Below are 16,562 nucleotides of genomic sequence, written 5' to 3'. Positions count from 1 at the left end.
GACTGTGGGAGGAAACAGGAGCACCCGGAGGAAACCCATGCAGACACGGGGAGAACGTGCAGACTCCGCAGACAGTGACCCAAGCTGGGAATCAAACCTGGGACCCTGGAGCTGTGATGCAACAGTGCTAACTACTGTGTTACTGAGCCGCGCCTAATAATTCTAATAATTCTAACAGGAAATTCAGGAGGAAATTTGATACCAGGGAGTGACAAGAATGTTGAACTCGTTACCACAAGAAGTAGTTGCAGCGAATATCATAGGTGTAGTTAAGGGGAGTTTAAAAAATACAGAGGGATAAGTTGAGAGGGTTACTTGAAGAGGGTGGGAGGAGAGTTGTGTGGAATATAAACACTGGCATTGATCTGCTTGGCCAAATGGCCTGCTTCTGTGCATAAAATGCCTTCCAACTTTGTGAATAAATACTCCCACTAATATCGACGTAACATAGGAAGAGGAATAGGTCATTAAGCCCCTTGAACCTGTTCTGCCTTATAGAATCACAGAATTCCTACAGTGCAGAAGGAGGCCATTCAGCCCATCCAGGCTGCACTGAACCTCTGAAAGAGCACCCTACCTAGGCCCAATCCCTCACCCTATCCCTGTAAGCCCAGCCAGGGGCAATTTAATATGGCCAATCTACTGGACCTGCACATCTTTGGACTGTGGGAGGAAACCGGAGCACCCAGAGGAAACCCATGCAGACACAGGAAGTCTGCCAGTTTCATAGACAGTCACCCGAGGTCGGAATCAAACCTGGGTTCCTGGTGCTGTGAGGCAGCAGTGCTAAACACTGTGCCGCCCCTAAATATATATGACCTAGACTTGCTAGTACAGGGCACAATTTCACAATTTGGGGAAGACACAAAACTTAATATATTGTAAACTGTGAGCAAGATAGTGATATATTTCTAGAGGACATGGGGAGATAGATAGGCTTTTAAATGGGTGGACAAGTGCCAGATGAACCTTAATGCAGTGAAGTGTGCAGTAGCTCATTTTTGCAGGAAGAATGAGGAGAGGCAATATGAAATAAAGGGTGAAAAATCCATCGTGTGCAGGAAGAGAGAGAGCTGGGGGTGTATGTACAAAAATTATTGTTCATGACAGGGCAGCTTGAGGAAACAGTTAAAAAAGTATACGCGATCATGGGTTTTATAAATGGGGACATGAAGTCGAAACTCTGTTCGTCCTCAATTTGAGTATTGTGTCCACTTCCAGGGACCAGAATTAAGGAAGTTGTGAAGTTATTAGAGAGGGTGCAGAAAACATTCACAAGAATGGTTTCAGGAATGAGGAACAGCCGCAGCCATTCTCTTGGAGAAGGGAAGATTAAGAGGCGATTTGATAGAGGAGTTCAAAATCATGAAGGGTCTGGGCAAAGGAAATAGAGATAAATTGTTCCCATTGGTGGAAGGGTCAAGGACCAGAGGGATTTAAGGAGATTGGAAAACGAAGAAGTGACTGCATGAGGGAAAACCTTTTCACACAGTGAGTAGATAGGATCTAGAATGCATTGCCTGAATGTTGTGGAGACCGGCTTAATCTTGGCTTTCAAACGGTAATTGGATGATTATCTGAAGAGAAACAATTTGCCGGGCTACGGGGAAAATTCCGGGGAGTGGGGCTAGCTGAGTTACTCTTGAAGAGAGCTGGCACAGACACATGGGCCAAGTAGCCTCCTTCTGCAATCTAACCATTCTATGATTCAATGAGATCAACTGACCTTCATTCACCTGCCTTGGCTCCAAATCCTTTCATAGACTTTGCTTGCTAAAATCAATTGATTTCAAATTTAAAAATACTAATTGAGGTAGCGTGTACCATTTGTTGTGAGAGACGGTTCCCCACTTTTGCTCCACCTTTGAAGAAGTGTTTCTGAGTATCTCTCCTAAATGGTTAGCTCTAATTGTAAATTTAATGTCTCCTTATCCTATCCACCCACGGCCCATCAACCACAGTGGGAAATATATCTCTATCCTTATCAATTCCTTCCAAAATTCTAAAACTTCTCAAGTAAAATCATCTCTTATCCTTTTATTTTTCAGGGAATACAAGGCTAGTTTATGTCAGCTCTCCTTGTAACCTGGTAACTGTTCTGATGAATCTGCGTTGTACACCTTCAGAGACTTACAGCTCCTCCAGTGTCAACTAGAGCTTATTTGTTAGAACTCTCACTTTTGAGTCAGAAGGTTGTGGTTTCACCACCAGTTCAGGTCTCGAGCACACAAATCAAGGCTGACATTTCAGTGCAGCACCCTCAGAGGTGTTTGCCTTTTAGATAACAACAGTGATCAAACGTCAAAAGTACTTCTTTAATTGTAAAGCACTTTGAGACATTGGGTGACTGTGAAATGTGCTGGCCTTTCTTCTTTCTTTCTTCTCAAGGTGTGGTGCCCAGAATTATACGCAATACTCCAGATGTGATCTAACTAGGACTTTATACAACTGTAGTAAAACCTCCTGTCCTTTATATTATAGACCTCGCATTGTTACTGCAAGCATTCTATTAGCTGTTTGATTATTTGTTGAACCTGAATACAAGATTGTAGTCATCTGTTTACATGCACCCCTACATCTCTTTAGAACTCCAGTGTACTTAGTCTTCCACCATTTAAATTATACTCAGATCTATCCTTTTTTTAATCCAAAGTGGATACCCTCATGTTTACTTGGGTTGAAAATCACTTTATCACCAACTTACCATTAAGTTAAACAGTTGCATAAAAATCCATATTTAGATGCCCTGGTGCATAAATCACTAAAAATGAAGGATAGGTCCACAAACATACAAAAAGGCTCACAGAATAGTGACCTTTATGTCAAGGGGATGGCATGGTGGCACAGTAATTAGCACTGCTACCTCATAGTGCCAAGGACCCGGGTTCAATTCTGGCTTTGGGTGATGTCATGATAGGGAGATATTAGGGACTTGGCTCCAGAAATGGGGTCCAAGATGTAGCAGGCAATTTAGGGGTTAAACAGACTGACGGAAAAGACTGTTAGCAGCAGAATTAGAGGGATACGCTCACGCCCTGTGTTACCTTGTTCCTTTAAACTCATTAGTGGATGCCCGGTTCAGCGAGGATGATCCATTCAGAATCCATTGTCCTTCGGGACAACCTTGTTTGATAAACCGTTAGCCCATCGCAGAGTCTGATAACCTATTTGTCCTTCAACAGAAAGTTAGTTGCATATGAATGGCATAGCTCTGTTTATTTGTAGAAACGGGAGTGGGAAACCAGACAGCCCAGGTAACGATAATGGATTCAGGTCTGGCCACCTCAGGGGAGAACGTTCGTTTAAGGAGCGAGAGAGACAGGAAATACAGTTGTGAACAGTTACAGAGAAGGCTGTGGAAATCAACCAGGGAGGGCATGAATGTTGCCAACGAGGCAGTCTTTGAAAAAGGATCCTGAACAAATGTCCTAACAGATGATAAGTGTTTCATAAGTGCAAGTATTGCTTTTGTCTGTTTCTGTCAGTGGAACAAGAGCTGCATGTTAATGTATAGTTTTGTGTAATGGGAACTAATGTGTTAACGTTAAGAAACTGTATGTAGCTGGTTAGTGTTAGAGCTGAAGTAAAAGTTTAAATACAGTTTTCTTTTCTTTTAATAAAGTTTGTTGTGCACCCATGCTTTGCGTTCACATTTCCCCAGCATCTCAAACTGATTCCCATTGTAGTCGATCAGCAGTCTTGGTTAATTCACGACTTTCGGTGGAACTCGCAGGCCGTGCAAATCGCACAGGCTGAGGAGGTTGCCTTCATTCTCATGTCGAGCTTGGCTTTTATCAGTGTGTCGTTTAGCATCACTGGAATGGTTCATCTGTTTTTGACGGTATCAGCTGGATCATCACTGTTGTTCCAACTGGTCCTTAAAACATCTTCTTCTGTATTCAGACTCATCGTGTGCTTGGTCGAAATTAGATCAACGAAAAATAATTCATCAAGGAGCATCTCATCAATTGCATTGATTAGAACAAAGAACAAAGACAATTACAGCACAGGAACAGGCCCTTCGGCCCTCCAAGACTGCACCGACTATGCTGCCCATCTGACCATCTAGGGGTTTCAAATAGCCTCTGAGACATCTGGTCCACCTTTGTATGGTCCAGTATAAAACGGCGCCCTGGCAGGGTCTCCCAGGCAAGGCCATTATGTCCTGGGTGCCGGGAGAATCCGGAGCATGCATGTTCAAATGAGCCTAATAGATAATTTAAATATGCACATCTGGATCTCGCCAATTAGGTCGAGATCCAGATCACGACATTTCACGAGGTACGGCTGAATTCGGTGAAACGTTGTGAGCATCATGAATTTCGCAAACTAAGGACAGTTGGAACACAAAAAATGTTTCATTTATTTGATGATGTTGGTTGTGATAAGCTACAAATGATGTCCAGTATTTCTATTCAGCGAGCAGATCTCTGTATTAAGTTCAAGATTCAACAACTTATTGGCTCTCCAACCAAGGGATTGGAAAATGAGCCACAGTTAGGTGGTGTCTGGATTCTGCCCCATTTCTTAATTTACCACTTCCTCGCTGGAAGCTATGGACAGAACCTCTGCCTCCTTCAGATACCAGGGGAGTGTTTCAGGCCATGAGTTTGGATCACCCATAAATGAAGGCAGAACTCTTGAGGCAGAAAAGACTCATCTTTGCACTAAAGACGAGTGAAATTTGTCTTTATTTGACCTGACTTGGCCTGGAACATTACTGTTCCTCCGTTATCAAAGCGACAACACTTTATTGGCTGAACAGAGCTTGTGGGTGGCCTGAAGTTGTGACAAGCAATATAAATTTATATCTTTTTGTTCTTTTTCTTCTTCTGGAAGGATTCAGAGACACGACAGGCAGAGAGACTGTAGGCTGCTTTGCCTTGCACGGCGGTTATGACTTGGCTGTTGAAATATTGTTGCAGGTGCCAAAGGTCCATCAAACCTTTAAGTTGAAATGGGGCTACAGCTGGTTGTCATTCTTTCAGCTCCTCGATGGAAGTTCAATCCATTATTCTTCTACTAGCAAATAAACACGATGGAATTTTGGGCTCCAGGTGAAAATCTGCCATTGGCTATACTTGCTTCAGAATTAGAAGATTGTAAATTCAATTCCCCTTCCAGAATAGAGCACATTATCCAGATTGATGCTTCAGTGTAGTCCTGAATGAACACTGTTTTTCAGATGAGACATAAAACCTGCCTTCACAGGTGGATGTTGAAGGTTCCATGAAGGGGGGGGTGGGGGCGCGGCACGGTAACAGTGTTGCTTCACAGCGGCAGGGACCCAGGTTCGATTCGCGGCTTGGGTCACTGTCTGTGCGGAGTTTGCACGTTCTCCCGTGCCTGCGTGAGTTTCCTCCCGGTTCTCCGGTTTCCTCCCACAAGTTCTGAAAGACGTGCTTGTTAGGTGAATTGGGCATTCCGAATTTTCCTCAGTGTACCCGAAAAAGCGCTCTAGAGTGTGGTAACCAGGGGATTTTCACAGTAGCTTTATTGCAGTGTTGTTATTGGCCAGGGTTTAGAGAACTCCAAAGTGTCTCATGGAGTTCACCTGACCCACAACTTTTAATAGATTGTGGTATGGGGAGCACACAGCCCACTCTACAGGTGTGGTACAGCAGAAATGAAAAAGTATTTTTAAAGCAAAACAATGTTTATTCTATGAACTCAAGTTATTCTTTTTAAAACATTCAATGATCATCTTAGTAACCATTAATTCAAATACAACCCCCAAACAATACAACATTAAGTAATCCTTTAAGCTTTCCTATTAAGATCCATAAAACTTAAAACACCTTTTACCAGAAGCACATCAAATTAAAGTCACAACTGTTATTAGTTTTAAATCACCAGGATCGATTTACAGTCTTTACATTCCAGAGAGAGACTCTAATACACCTTCTTGCTGTGACTGCAGCTATCCAACTATGAAAACGAAACTAAAACACACCCTGCAGCAAACAGCTAAAACAAAAGTAAAAAGCTGACAGACAGCCCAGCTCACCCACTCTCTGACATCACTGCAGTAATAAACACTCATTTCTTAAAGGTACTCTCACTACAGATATTTTTATACATACCCATTTATAAACACCCATTTCTTAACGGTACTCTCACATGACAGCGTTAATGTGAGCCTACTTGTGACATTAATAAAGATTATTATTATCAAAGCAGGGGAGTCCTCTACTTATATAATATAAAATAAAAACAGAAAATTCTGGATGAACTCAGCAGGTCGGACAGGTGTGGAGAGAAACAGAGTTAATGTTTCGGACCTAAATGATCTTTCTACAGAAAATTTCGATCATTATTTAGAAGCATTAGCCCCGTTCCGTGGAAGGATCATTTACATCTGAAATGTTAACTCTCGGGGTAAGCTTACCAGAATTTGGCAAAGTGCCAGGCTCTCACAGAAAACTGGCGTGGATCTCTCCAATTCCACAAATCCGTTTTCTCACTGAATCTTGAACTCTTTGCCAAACAAAAAAGTGGATGGGCATAGTTTACTCTAGTAGTGCAGGGATTCAGAGTGGTGAATCGCCTCAACACAGACCGGGGCACTGCCTTTAAAGGGTGCCCGGAACAGTGCGTCAATGCAATGTCCCCCAGCACCCAATAATTTTTTCCAATTAAGGGGCAATTTAGCGTGGCCCATCCTACCCTGCACATGTTTGGGATGTGGGGGTGAAACCCACGCAGACACAGGGAGAATGTGCAAACTCCACACGGACAGTGACCCAGGGCCGGGATTCGACCTTGGGTCCTCAGCGCCATAGGCAGCAGTGCTAACCACTGCACCACCATGCTGCCCTGCCCCCAGCACAAATAATGGAGGTCTTGGGGGATGTAATGCAGCTAGGAGGGGTCCTAGCGGGGGGGAGGAGAACCGGGTTGCTGCTGGTATGATCAAGGGGGAGCTGGAGCGAGTAGAGAGGGTTGGGACGGTGGTCTGCCGCCGTGGGGAACGGGCGGGCGCGTGGCTGGCCGAGGAGGGGTTATGGCTAGTCGGCGGGGGAGAGGGGGCGAGTAGCAGCCTGATCCAGCTGATAACCTGGAACATAAGGGGACTGAACGGGCCGGTTAAGCGGGCTCGTGTGTTCGCGCACCTGAAGGGGCTGAAGGCGGATGTGGTCATGCTCCAGGAGACGCACCTGAAGGTGGCAGACCAGGTAAGATTGAGGAAGGGGTGGGTAGGTCAGGTGTTTCATTCGGGGCTGGATGCCAAAAATCGGGGGGTGGCGGTCTTGGTGGGAAAGAGGGTGTCGATCGAGGCGTCGAGCATTGTGACAGACAATGGCGGCCGGTATGTAATGGTAAGTGGTAAGCTGCAAGGGGAGAGGGTGGTGCTGCTCAACGTGTACGCCCCGAACTGGGACTATGCGGGTTTTATGCGGCGCATGTTGGGTCAGATCCCGGACTTGGAAGTGGGGGGCCTTATAATGGGGGGGCACTTTAACACCGGTGTTGGATCAGGCACTGGATCGCTCCAGGTCTAGGATGGGTAGGAGGCCGGCGGTGGCTAAAGTGCTGAGGGGGTTTATGGACCAGATGGGAGGGGTGGACCCTTGGAGATTTGCAAGGCCGGGGGCTAGGGAATTTTCATTCTTCTCGCACGTTCATAAGGCCTATTCCCGGATCGACTTTTTTGTTATGAGCAGGGCGTTGATTGCGAGAGTAGAGGATACCGAGTACTCAGCAATAGCCATTTCGAATCACGCCCCGCATTGGGTAGACATAGTGCTGGGGGAGGAGAGGGACCAGTGCCAGTTGTGGCACTTGGAGGTGGGGCTGTTGGCGGACGAGGAGGTGAGCGAGCGGGTCCGAGGAAGCATAGAGAGACACCTGGAGGCCAACGATAACGGGGAGGTCTGAGTGGGGATGGTCTGGGTGGCGCTGAAGACGGTGGTTAGGGGAGAGCAGATCTCCATTAGGGCCCACAAGGAGAGGAGAGAGCAGAGGGAGAGGGAGAGGCTGGCAGGGGAGATGGTGAGGGTAGACAGGAGGTATGCGGAGGCGCCGGAGGAGGGACTGTTGAGGGAGAGGCGTGGCCTCCAGGCCGGAAAAGGCAAGTCGGATGCTGGAGCATCAGCTTTGGAAGCGGGACGCAGCTAAAGAGATCGGGGGAGTTAAGGATAGGGGAGGGAGTGTGGTGCGGAGTGGGGTTGGCATCAATGGGGTCTTCAGGGACTTTTATGAGGAACTGTATGAGTCCGAGCCCCCACTGGTGGAGGGAGGGATGGGCCGCTTTCTGGACCAACTGAGGTTCCCGAAGGTGGAGGAGGGACTGGTGGCGGGATTAGGGGCCCCGATTGGGCTGGAGGAGCTGGCCAAAGGAATAGGGAGCGTGCAGGCGGGGAAGGCACCGGGGCCGGACGGTTTCCCGGTCGAATTTTACAAGAGATATGTGGACCTGTTGGGCCCGTTGCTGGTTAGGACCTTCAATGAGGCAAGGGAGGGGGGGGGGGGCTTTGCCCCCGATGATGTCCCGGGCACTGATCTCCTTGATCCTGAAGCGGGACAAGGATCCCCTGCAATGTGGGTCTTACAGACCGATTTTGTTGTTAAATGAAGATGCCAAGGTGCTGGCGAAGGTCTTAGCCACGAGGATTGAGGATTGGGTGCCGCAGGTCATCCACGATGACCAGACGGGGTTCGTGAAGGGGAGGCAGTTGGATGCGAATGTGCGGAGGCTCCTGAACGAGTTCGGGGATTTCTCAGGTTACAAGCTCAACATGGGGAAGAGCGAGTTGTTCGTGGTTCACCCAGGGGACCAGGAGAGGGGGGTTGGCAAGCTCCCACTAAAAAGGGCGGAGAGGAGCTTCAGGTATCTGTGGGTCCAGGTGGCCAGGAGCTGGGGGGCCCTGCATAGACTTAATTTCATGAGGCTGGTGGCGCAAATGGAGGAGGAGTTTAATAGGTGGGACGCGTTGCCGCTGTCCCTAGCGGGTCGGGTGCAGTCAGTCAAGATGACGGTGCTCCCAAGGTTTTTGTTCCTGTTCCAGTGCCTCCCCATTCTTATTCCGAAGGCCTTCTTTAGGCGGTTCAACAGGAGCATAACGGGGTTTGTATGGGCGCGAGGGACTCCGAGGGTGAGAAGGGTGTTCCTGGAGCGGAGTAGGGATGGGGGGGGGGCTGGCGCTGCCCAGCCTCTGCGGGTACTACTGGGCCGCCAATGCAGCGATGGTGCGCAAGTGGGTAATGGAGGGGGAGGGGGCGGCATGGAAGAGGTTGGAGACGGTGTCTTGTGAGGGTACGAGTCTGGAGGCGCTGCCAACGGTGCCGCTGCCGCTCCCTCCAATGAGGTATACCACGAGCCCGGTGGTGGCGGCTACCCTCAAAATTTGGGGGCAATGGAGGCGGCACAGGTAGAAATGGGGGCCTCGGTGTGGACCCCGATATAGGGGAATCACCGGTTTGTCCCAGGGAGAATAGATGGAAAGTTTTCGGGATGGCACAGGGCAGGGATAAGAAGGTTGGGGGACCTGTTTGTGGATGGGAAGTTCACGAGCCTGCGTGAGCTGGAGAAGAAGTACGGGCTCCCCCCAGGAAACACCTTTAGGTATCTTCAGGTCAGGGCGTTTGCCAGGCGGCAACTGGTGGAATTCTCGCTGCTGCCGCCACGCACGGTACAGAACACGGTGCTCTCAGGGGGTTGGATTGGAGAGGGGAAGATCGCGGCAACATACCAGGTGATGAAGGAGGAGGAGGAGGAGGCCTTGCTGGAGGAGCTGAAAGGTAAGTGGGAGGAGGAGTTCGGGGAGGAGATCGAGGAGGGGACGTGGGCAGATCCCCTAGGGAGGGTGAACTCTTCCTCTTCATGCGCGAGGCTCAGCTTCATACAGTTTAAGGTGCTGCACAGGGCACACATGACCGGGACAAGGATGAGCTGGTTTTTTGGGGGTGAGGACAGGTGTGTTAGTTGTCAGGGAGCCCAGCAAATCACACCCATATGTTCTGGGCATGCCCAGCGCTGGAGGAATTTTGGAAGGGCGTAGCACGGATGGTGTCGAGGGTGGTAGGATCCAGGGTCAAACCGGGCTGGGGGCTCGCAATATTTGGAGTTGCAGAGGAGCCGGGAGTGCAGGAGGCGAAAGAGGCCAGCATTCTGGCCTTTGCGTCCTTGGTAGCCCGACGAAGGGTCCTTCTTCAGTGGAAGGATGCCAGGACCCAAAGCGTGGAATCCTGGATCAACGATATGGCAGGGTTTATTAAATTAGAGAGGGTGAAATTTGCCTTAAGGGGATTGGTGCAAGGGTTTTTCAGGCGGTGGCAACCGTTCTTAGACTTCCTGGCAGAACGGTCGACAATTGTCAGCAGCAGCAGCCTGGGGGGGGGGGGTCCCTATTTTATTTATTTTTGTCTATACTGAGGGATCTGAGGGGGAGTACATATTTGCTATGTTTGCTATGTGTTTCGGCGGGTGTTAATTTATTATTTATGTATGGGGGGAGGGGGGCACTGGGTTGTTTTGTTTTGTTTTGTATTTAATTCTATTGGGTTTGTTTTACATTTTGTTGTTGATATTTTGTGAAAACTTTAATAAAAATTATTTTTTAAAAAAGACATGCTGAATTTATCCAGCATTTTCTGTTTTTATTTCAGATTTCCAGCATCCGCAGTATTTTGCTTTTATTTGAGCTCTTTTCTTATCCTTGATAGACCATAAGACTTCGGAGCAGAAGGAGGCCATTCAGCCCATCGTGTTTGCTCCGCCATTCACTGAGATCATGACTGATCTGATGTGATTAGCTTAAATCTTCAGCAGGGGCTGGTTTAGCACAGTGGGCCAATCAGCTGGCTTGTAATGTAGAACAATGCCAGCAGCGTGGTTTCAATTCCCATTCCGGCCTCCCTGAAGAGGCGCCGGAATGTAGCGACTAGGGGCTTTTCACAGTAACTTCATTGAAGCCGACGTGTGACAATAAGTGATTATTATTAACTCCACTTTTCCGCCTTATCCCCATAATCCTTGATTTCCCTGTATTACTTCTTCAACTAGCACCACTGAAACATATTATCTCGTCATTAAGCTCATAGCTGTTGGTGGAAATGAATGGTCTGCTTTGTTTCCTGTATTTTGATTGTGACTATGGGAAGAAATTTATCTACAATGGCGGGGTGGTGGTGATGAGTTTGGACGCTGGTGAAATGTTAAGTGCTGAAAAATGCCACTGCAGGAAACACAATATAATCTTCATCACTTCTGTATTTTACCAGAGCACGTTGGTAAGCGAGTGGGGAAACCACCCCCACACGCTCCCTGGAGTTATACACCTGTTTTTTAAATATTGAGCTCAGTAATTATTAATTTTAAATTTTCAATTAAGGGTCAATTTAGTGTAGCCAATCCACCTACCCTGCATATCTTTGGGTTATGGGGGTGAGCCCCATGCAGACATGGGGAGAATGAGCAAACTCTGCCCGGCAGTGGGAGGGATCGAACCGGGTCCTCAGCGCCATGGGGCAGCAGTGCCGCCCTTCAGCCAATTAATTGTGACTTTAAGTCACAATTAATTGGCATTTACAGCCGACACAAAGGTTTCTGGAATGTGTGTATCTCACCAGGACTAACAAGATAGGAGCAGAAGGGGAATAACAATGAAATTAGGCAACTTTAAAATCTTTGAATGTGAAAGTAGGCCTGCCTTTGCCACGAGGTCGAGCCCGTCAAAATGGTAGCCCAGGCGTCCAGAAGGTGCTCCTCTAGCGGCAATCCCGCGCGCGCGAACCTGGATGCAGGCCACACGCATGCGCAGTTCTCCCGAAGATTTGACACGGAAGAAAGGCCTACTGCGCATGCAGGTGCGTGGAGGGACAGCGTCATGACATGTCCCCGCTGCGGACACGCCCACTTAAAAGGGCAATGTCCAGCTTCTGGAAAACAATGAAGTGTGGCAAATACAACCACATTGCCTCACAGTGCAGAGCTGCATGCAAATGGAGACAACAAGACAGAAACACATGAACTTCAACTTAAAAAGCATAGATTCAACGGAGCACAAAAAAACCAATGATGAGTATTCCTCAGATGAGGACAACCTCGCTTGCGACAACTCATTTGTCATGGACACGATCGAGACAATTGAGGAACATGACACAACAATCGCCACGCCTCACCTGGTCAACAGCATTGATTCCAGCAGAGAGTGGACTGCGACTGTGCAAGTCAATGACTTTCCATTAGTCTTCAAGCTTGACACTGGGGCCTCAGCTAACCTCCTCACTAGTAAGGATCTCCATTCGATTCCAGGAGACCATGAAATAATACCCGCTGCATGTCGGCTGAAGGACTACAATGGCAATCAGAATGCCTCAAAGGGATCGTGCCATCTCCGGGTGGACAACAAGACGATACGCAAGCAGCTACGATTCGAGATTGCAGATGACAATAAATCATCACTGTTAGGTGCTGAGGCCTGCAAAGACTAGTGACTGGTGCAACACATTTACATGCACACCCAGGATCCATCAAGCCTGGAAGGTAAAATCCACAGCACGCTACAAGAATACCCCAACGTATTTAAAGGCATGGGCACCCTACCCTGCCAATACAAAATCATGCTGAAGACAGATGCCAAACACGTCATTCAGCCACCCAGGAGGGTTCCAACTCCACTGCGGGAGAAGTTGAAAGCGGAACTCAACAGACTGCAGTCACAAGGTGCAATATCGTGAGTCACACAGCCGACTGACTGGGTTAGCTCCATTGTCTGTGTTAAGAAAACTTCTGGAGATCTTTGCATCTGCAAAGACCTGAAGGACCTGAACCAGAGCATTCGCTGGGAACACTACCCATCCCCAAGCATGAAGAGATCACATCTGAGATGGCGAATGCTCGAATCTTCACCAAATTCGACGCCTCGTAGGGATTTTGGCAGATACAGCTCGCTGACTCGAGGAGATTACTGTGAACAAGGAACAAAGAAAAGTACAGCACAGGAACAGGCCCTTCGGCTTTCCAAGCCCGTGCCGACCATGCTGCCCGACTAAACTACAATCTTCTACACTTCCTGGGTCCGTATCCCTCTATTCCCATCCTATTCATGTATTTGTCAAGATGCCCCTTAAATGTCACTATCGTCCCTGCTTCCATCACCTCCTCCGGCAGCGAGTTCCAGGCACCCACCACCCTCTGTGTAAAAAACTTGCCTCGTACATCTACTCTAAACCTTGCCCCTCGCACCTTAAACCTATGCCCCCTAATAATTGACCCCTCTACCCTGGGGAAAAGCCTCTGACTATCCACTCTGTCTATGCCCCTCATAATTTTGTAGACCTCTATCAGGTCGCCCCTCAACCTCCGTCGTTCCAGTGAGAAAAACCCAAGTTTATTCAACCGCTCCTCATAGCTAATGCCCTCCATACCAGGCAACATTCTGGTAAATCTCTTCTGCACCATCTCTAAAGCCTCCATATCCTTCTGGTAGTGTGGCGACCAGAATTGAACACTATACTCCAAGTGTGGCCTAACTAAGGTTCTATACAGCTGCAACATGACTTGCCAATTCTTATACTCAATGCCCCGGCCAATGAAGGCAAGCATGCCGTATGCCTTCTTGACTACCTTCTCCACCTGTGTTGCCCCTTTCAGTGACCTGTGGACCTGTACACCTCGATCTCTCTGACTTTCAATACTCTTGAGGGTTCTACCATTCACTGTATATTCCCTACCTGCATTAGACCTTCCAAAATGCATTACCTCACATTTGTCCAGATTAAACTCCATCTGCCAGCTCTCGACCCAAGTCTCCAAACAATCTAAATCCTGCTGTATCCTCTGACAGTCCTCATTGCTAGCCGCAATTCCACCTACCTTTGTATCGTCTGCAAACGTCTATGTACGGTCAACACGCCATTTGGACGTTTCTGCTTCAATCGCATGCCCTTTGGCATTATCTCTGCGTCAGAGATCTTCCACAGGATAATAGAACATAGAACATAGAACATTACAGCACAGTACAGGCCCTGCGGCCCTCAATGTTGTGCCGTGCTGCGAATCCACTCTAAAGCCCATCTACACTACTCCCTTATTATCCATATGTCTATCCAATGACCATTTGTATGCCCTTAGTGTTGGCGAGTCCACTACTGTTGCAGGCAGGGCGTTCCATGCCCTTACTACTCTCTGAGTAAAGAACCTACCTCTGACATCTGTCTTATATCTATCTCCCCTCAATTTAAAGCTATGTCCCCTCGTGCTAGACATCACCAACCAAGGAAAAAGGCTCTCACTGTCCACCCTATCCAATCCTCGGATCATCTTGTATGCCTCAATTAAGTCACCTCTTAACCTTCTTTTCTCTAACGAAAACAGCCTCAAGTTCCTCAGCCTTTCCTCATAAGATCTTCCCTCCATACCAGGCAACATTCTGGTAAATCTCCTCTGCACCCTTTCCAATGCTTCCACATCCTTCCTATAATGCGGCAACCAGAATTGCACGCAATACTCCAAATGCGGCCGCACCAGAGTTTTGTACAGCTGCAACATGACCTCATGGCTCCGAAACTCAATTCCTCTACCAATAAAAGCTAACACACTGTACGCCGTCTTAACAACCCTCTCAACCTGGGTGGCAACTTTCAGGGATCTATGTACATGGACACGGAGATCTCTCTGCTCATCCACACTGCCAAGAATCTTACCATTAGCCCAGTACTCTGTCTTCCTGTTATTCCTTCCAAAATGAATCACCTCACACTTTTCTGCATTAAACTCCATTTGCCACCTCTCAGCCCAGCGCTGCAACTTATCTATGTCCCTCTGTAACTTGTAACATCCTTCCGCATTGTCCACAACTCCACCGACTTTAGTGTCATCTGCAAATTTACTCACCCACCCTTCTACGCACTCCTCCAGGTCATTTATAAAAATGACAAACAGCAGTGGCCCCAAAACAGATCCTTGTGGTACACCACTAGTAACTGGACTCCAGTCTGAACATTTCCCATCAACCACCACCATTTGTCTTCTCCCAGCTAGCCAATTTCTGATCCAAACTGCTAAATCACCCTGAATCCCATGCCTCCGTATTTTCTGCAGTAGCCTACCATGGGGAAACCTTATCAAACGCTTTACTGAAATCCATATACACCACATCAACTACTTTACCCTCATCCACCTGTTTGGTCACCTTCTCAAAGAACTCAATAAGGTTTGTGAGGCACAACCTACCCTTCACAAAACCGTGTTGACTATCGCTAATCAAATTATTCCTTTCCAGATGATTATCCATCCTATCTCTTATAAACCTTTCCAAGATTTTGCCCACAACAGAAGTACGGCTCACTGGTCTATAGTTACCGGGGTTGTCTCTACTTCCCTTCTCGAACAAGGGGACAACATTCGCTATCCTCCAGTCTTCTGGCACTATTCCTGTAGACAAAGATGACTTAAAGATCAAAGCCAAAGGCTCAGCAATCTCCTCCCTAGCTTCCCAGAGAATTCTAGGATAAATCCCATCCGGTCCAGGGGACTTATCTATTTTCACACTTTTCAGAATTGCTAACATCTCCTCCTTAGGAACCTCAAGCCCTTCTAATCTAGTAGCCTGAATCTCAGTATTCTCCTCGACAACATTATCTTTTTCCTGTGTGAATACTGACAAAAAAATATTCATTTAGCACCTCTCCTATCTCCTCGGACTCCACGCACAACTTCCCGCTACTGTCCTTGACTGGCCCTACTCTTACCCTTGTCATTCTTTTATTCCTGACATATCTCTAGAAAGCTTTAGGGTTATCCTTGATCCTACCTGCCAAAGACTTCTCATGCCCCCTCCTGGCTCTTCTTAGCTCTCTCTTTTGGTCCTTCCTAGCTAACTTGTAACTCTCGAGCGCCCTAACTGAACCTTCATGTCTCATCTTTACATAAGCCTCCTTCTTCCTCTTGACAAGTGTTTCAACTGCTTTAGTAAACGACGGTTCCCTTGCTCGATCACTTCCTCCCTGCCTGACAGGTACATACTTATCAAGGACACACAGTAGCTGTTCCTTGAACAAGCTCCACATTTCCATTGTGCCCATCCCCTGCAGTTTTCCTCTCCATCCGATGCATCCTAAGTCTTGCCTCATCGCATCATAATTGCTTTTCCCCCAGATATAACTCTTGCCCTGCGGTATATACCTATCCCTTTCCATCACTAAAGTAAACGTAATCGAATTGTCGTCACTATCACAAAAGTGCTCACCTACCTCCAAATCTAACACCTGTCCTGGTTCATTACCCAGTACCAAATCCAAAATAGCCTCGCCTCTCGTTGGCCTATCTACATACTGTGTCAGGAAACCCTCCTGCACACATTGGACAAAAACGGACCCATCTAAAGTACTCGAATTGTAGCGTTTCCAGTCAATATTTGGAAAGTTAAAGTCCCCCATAACAACTACCCTGTTGCTTTCGCTCCTATCCAGAAGCATCTTTGCAATCCTTTCCCCAACATCTCTGGAACTTTTTGGAGGCCTATAGAAAACCCCTAACAGGGTGACCTCTCCTTTCCTGTTTCTAACCTCAGCCCATACTACCTCAGTAGACGAGTCCTCATCAAACGTCCTTTCTG

This window comes from Scyliorhinus torazame, chromosome 3, assembly GCF_047496885.1.
Source record: "Scyliorhinus torazame isolate Kashiwa2021f chromosome 3, sScyTor2.1, whole genome shotgun sequence".
Lineage (NCBI taxonomy): Eukaryota > Metazoa > Chordata > Chondrichthyes > Carcharhiniformes > Scyliorhinidae > Scyliorhinus > Scyliorhinus torazame.
The sequence above is the reverse complement of the archived record's forward strand: the minus strand, read 5'-3'. Positions refer to the sequence as shown.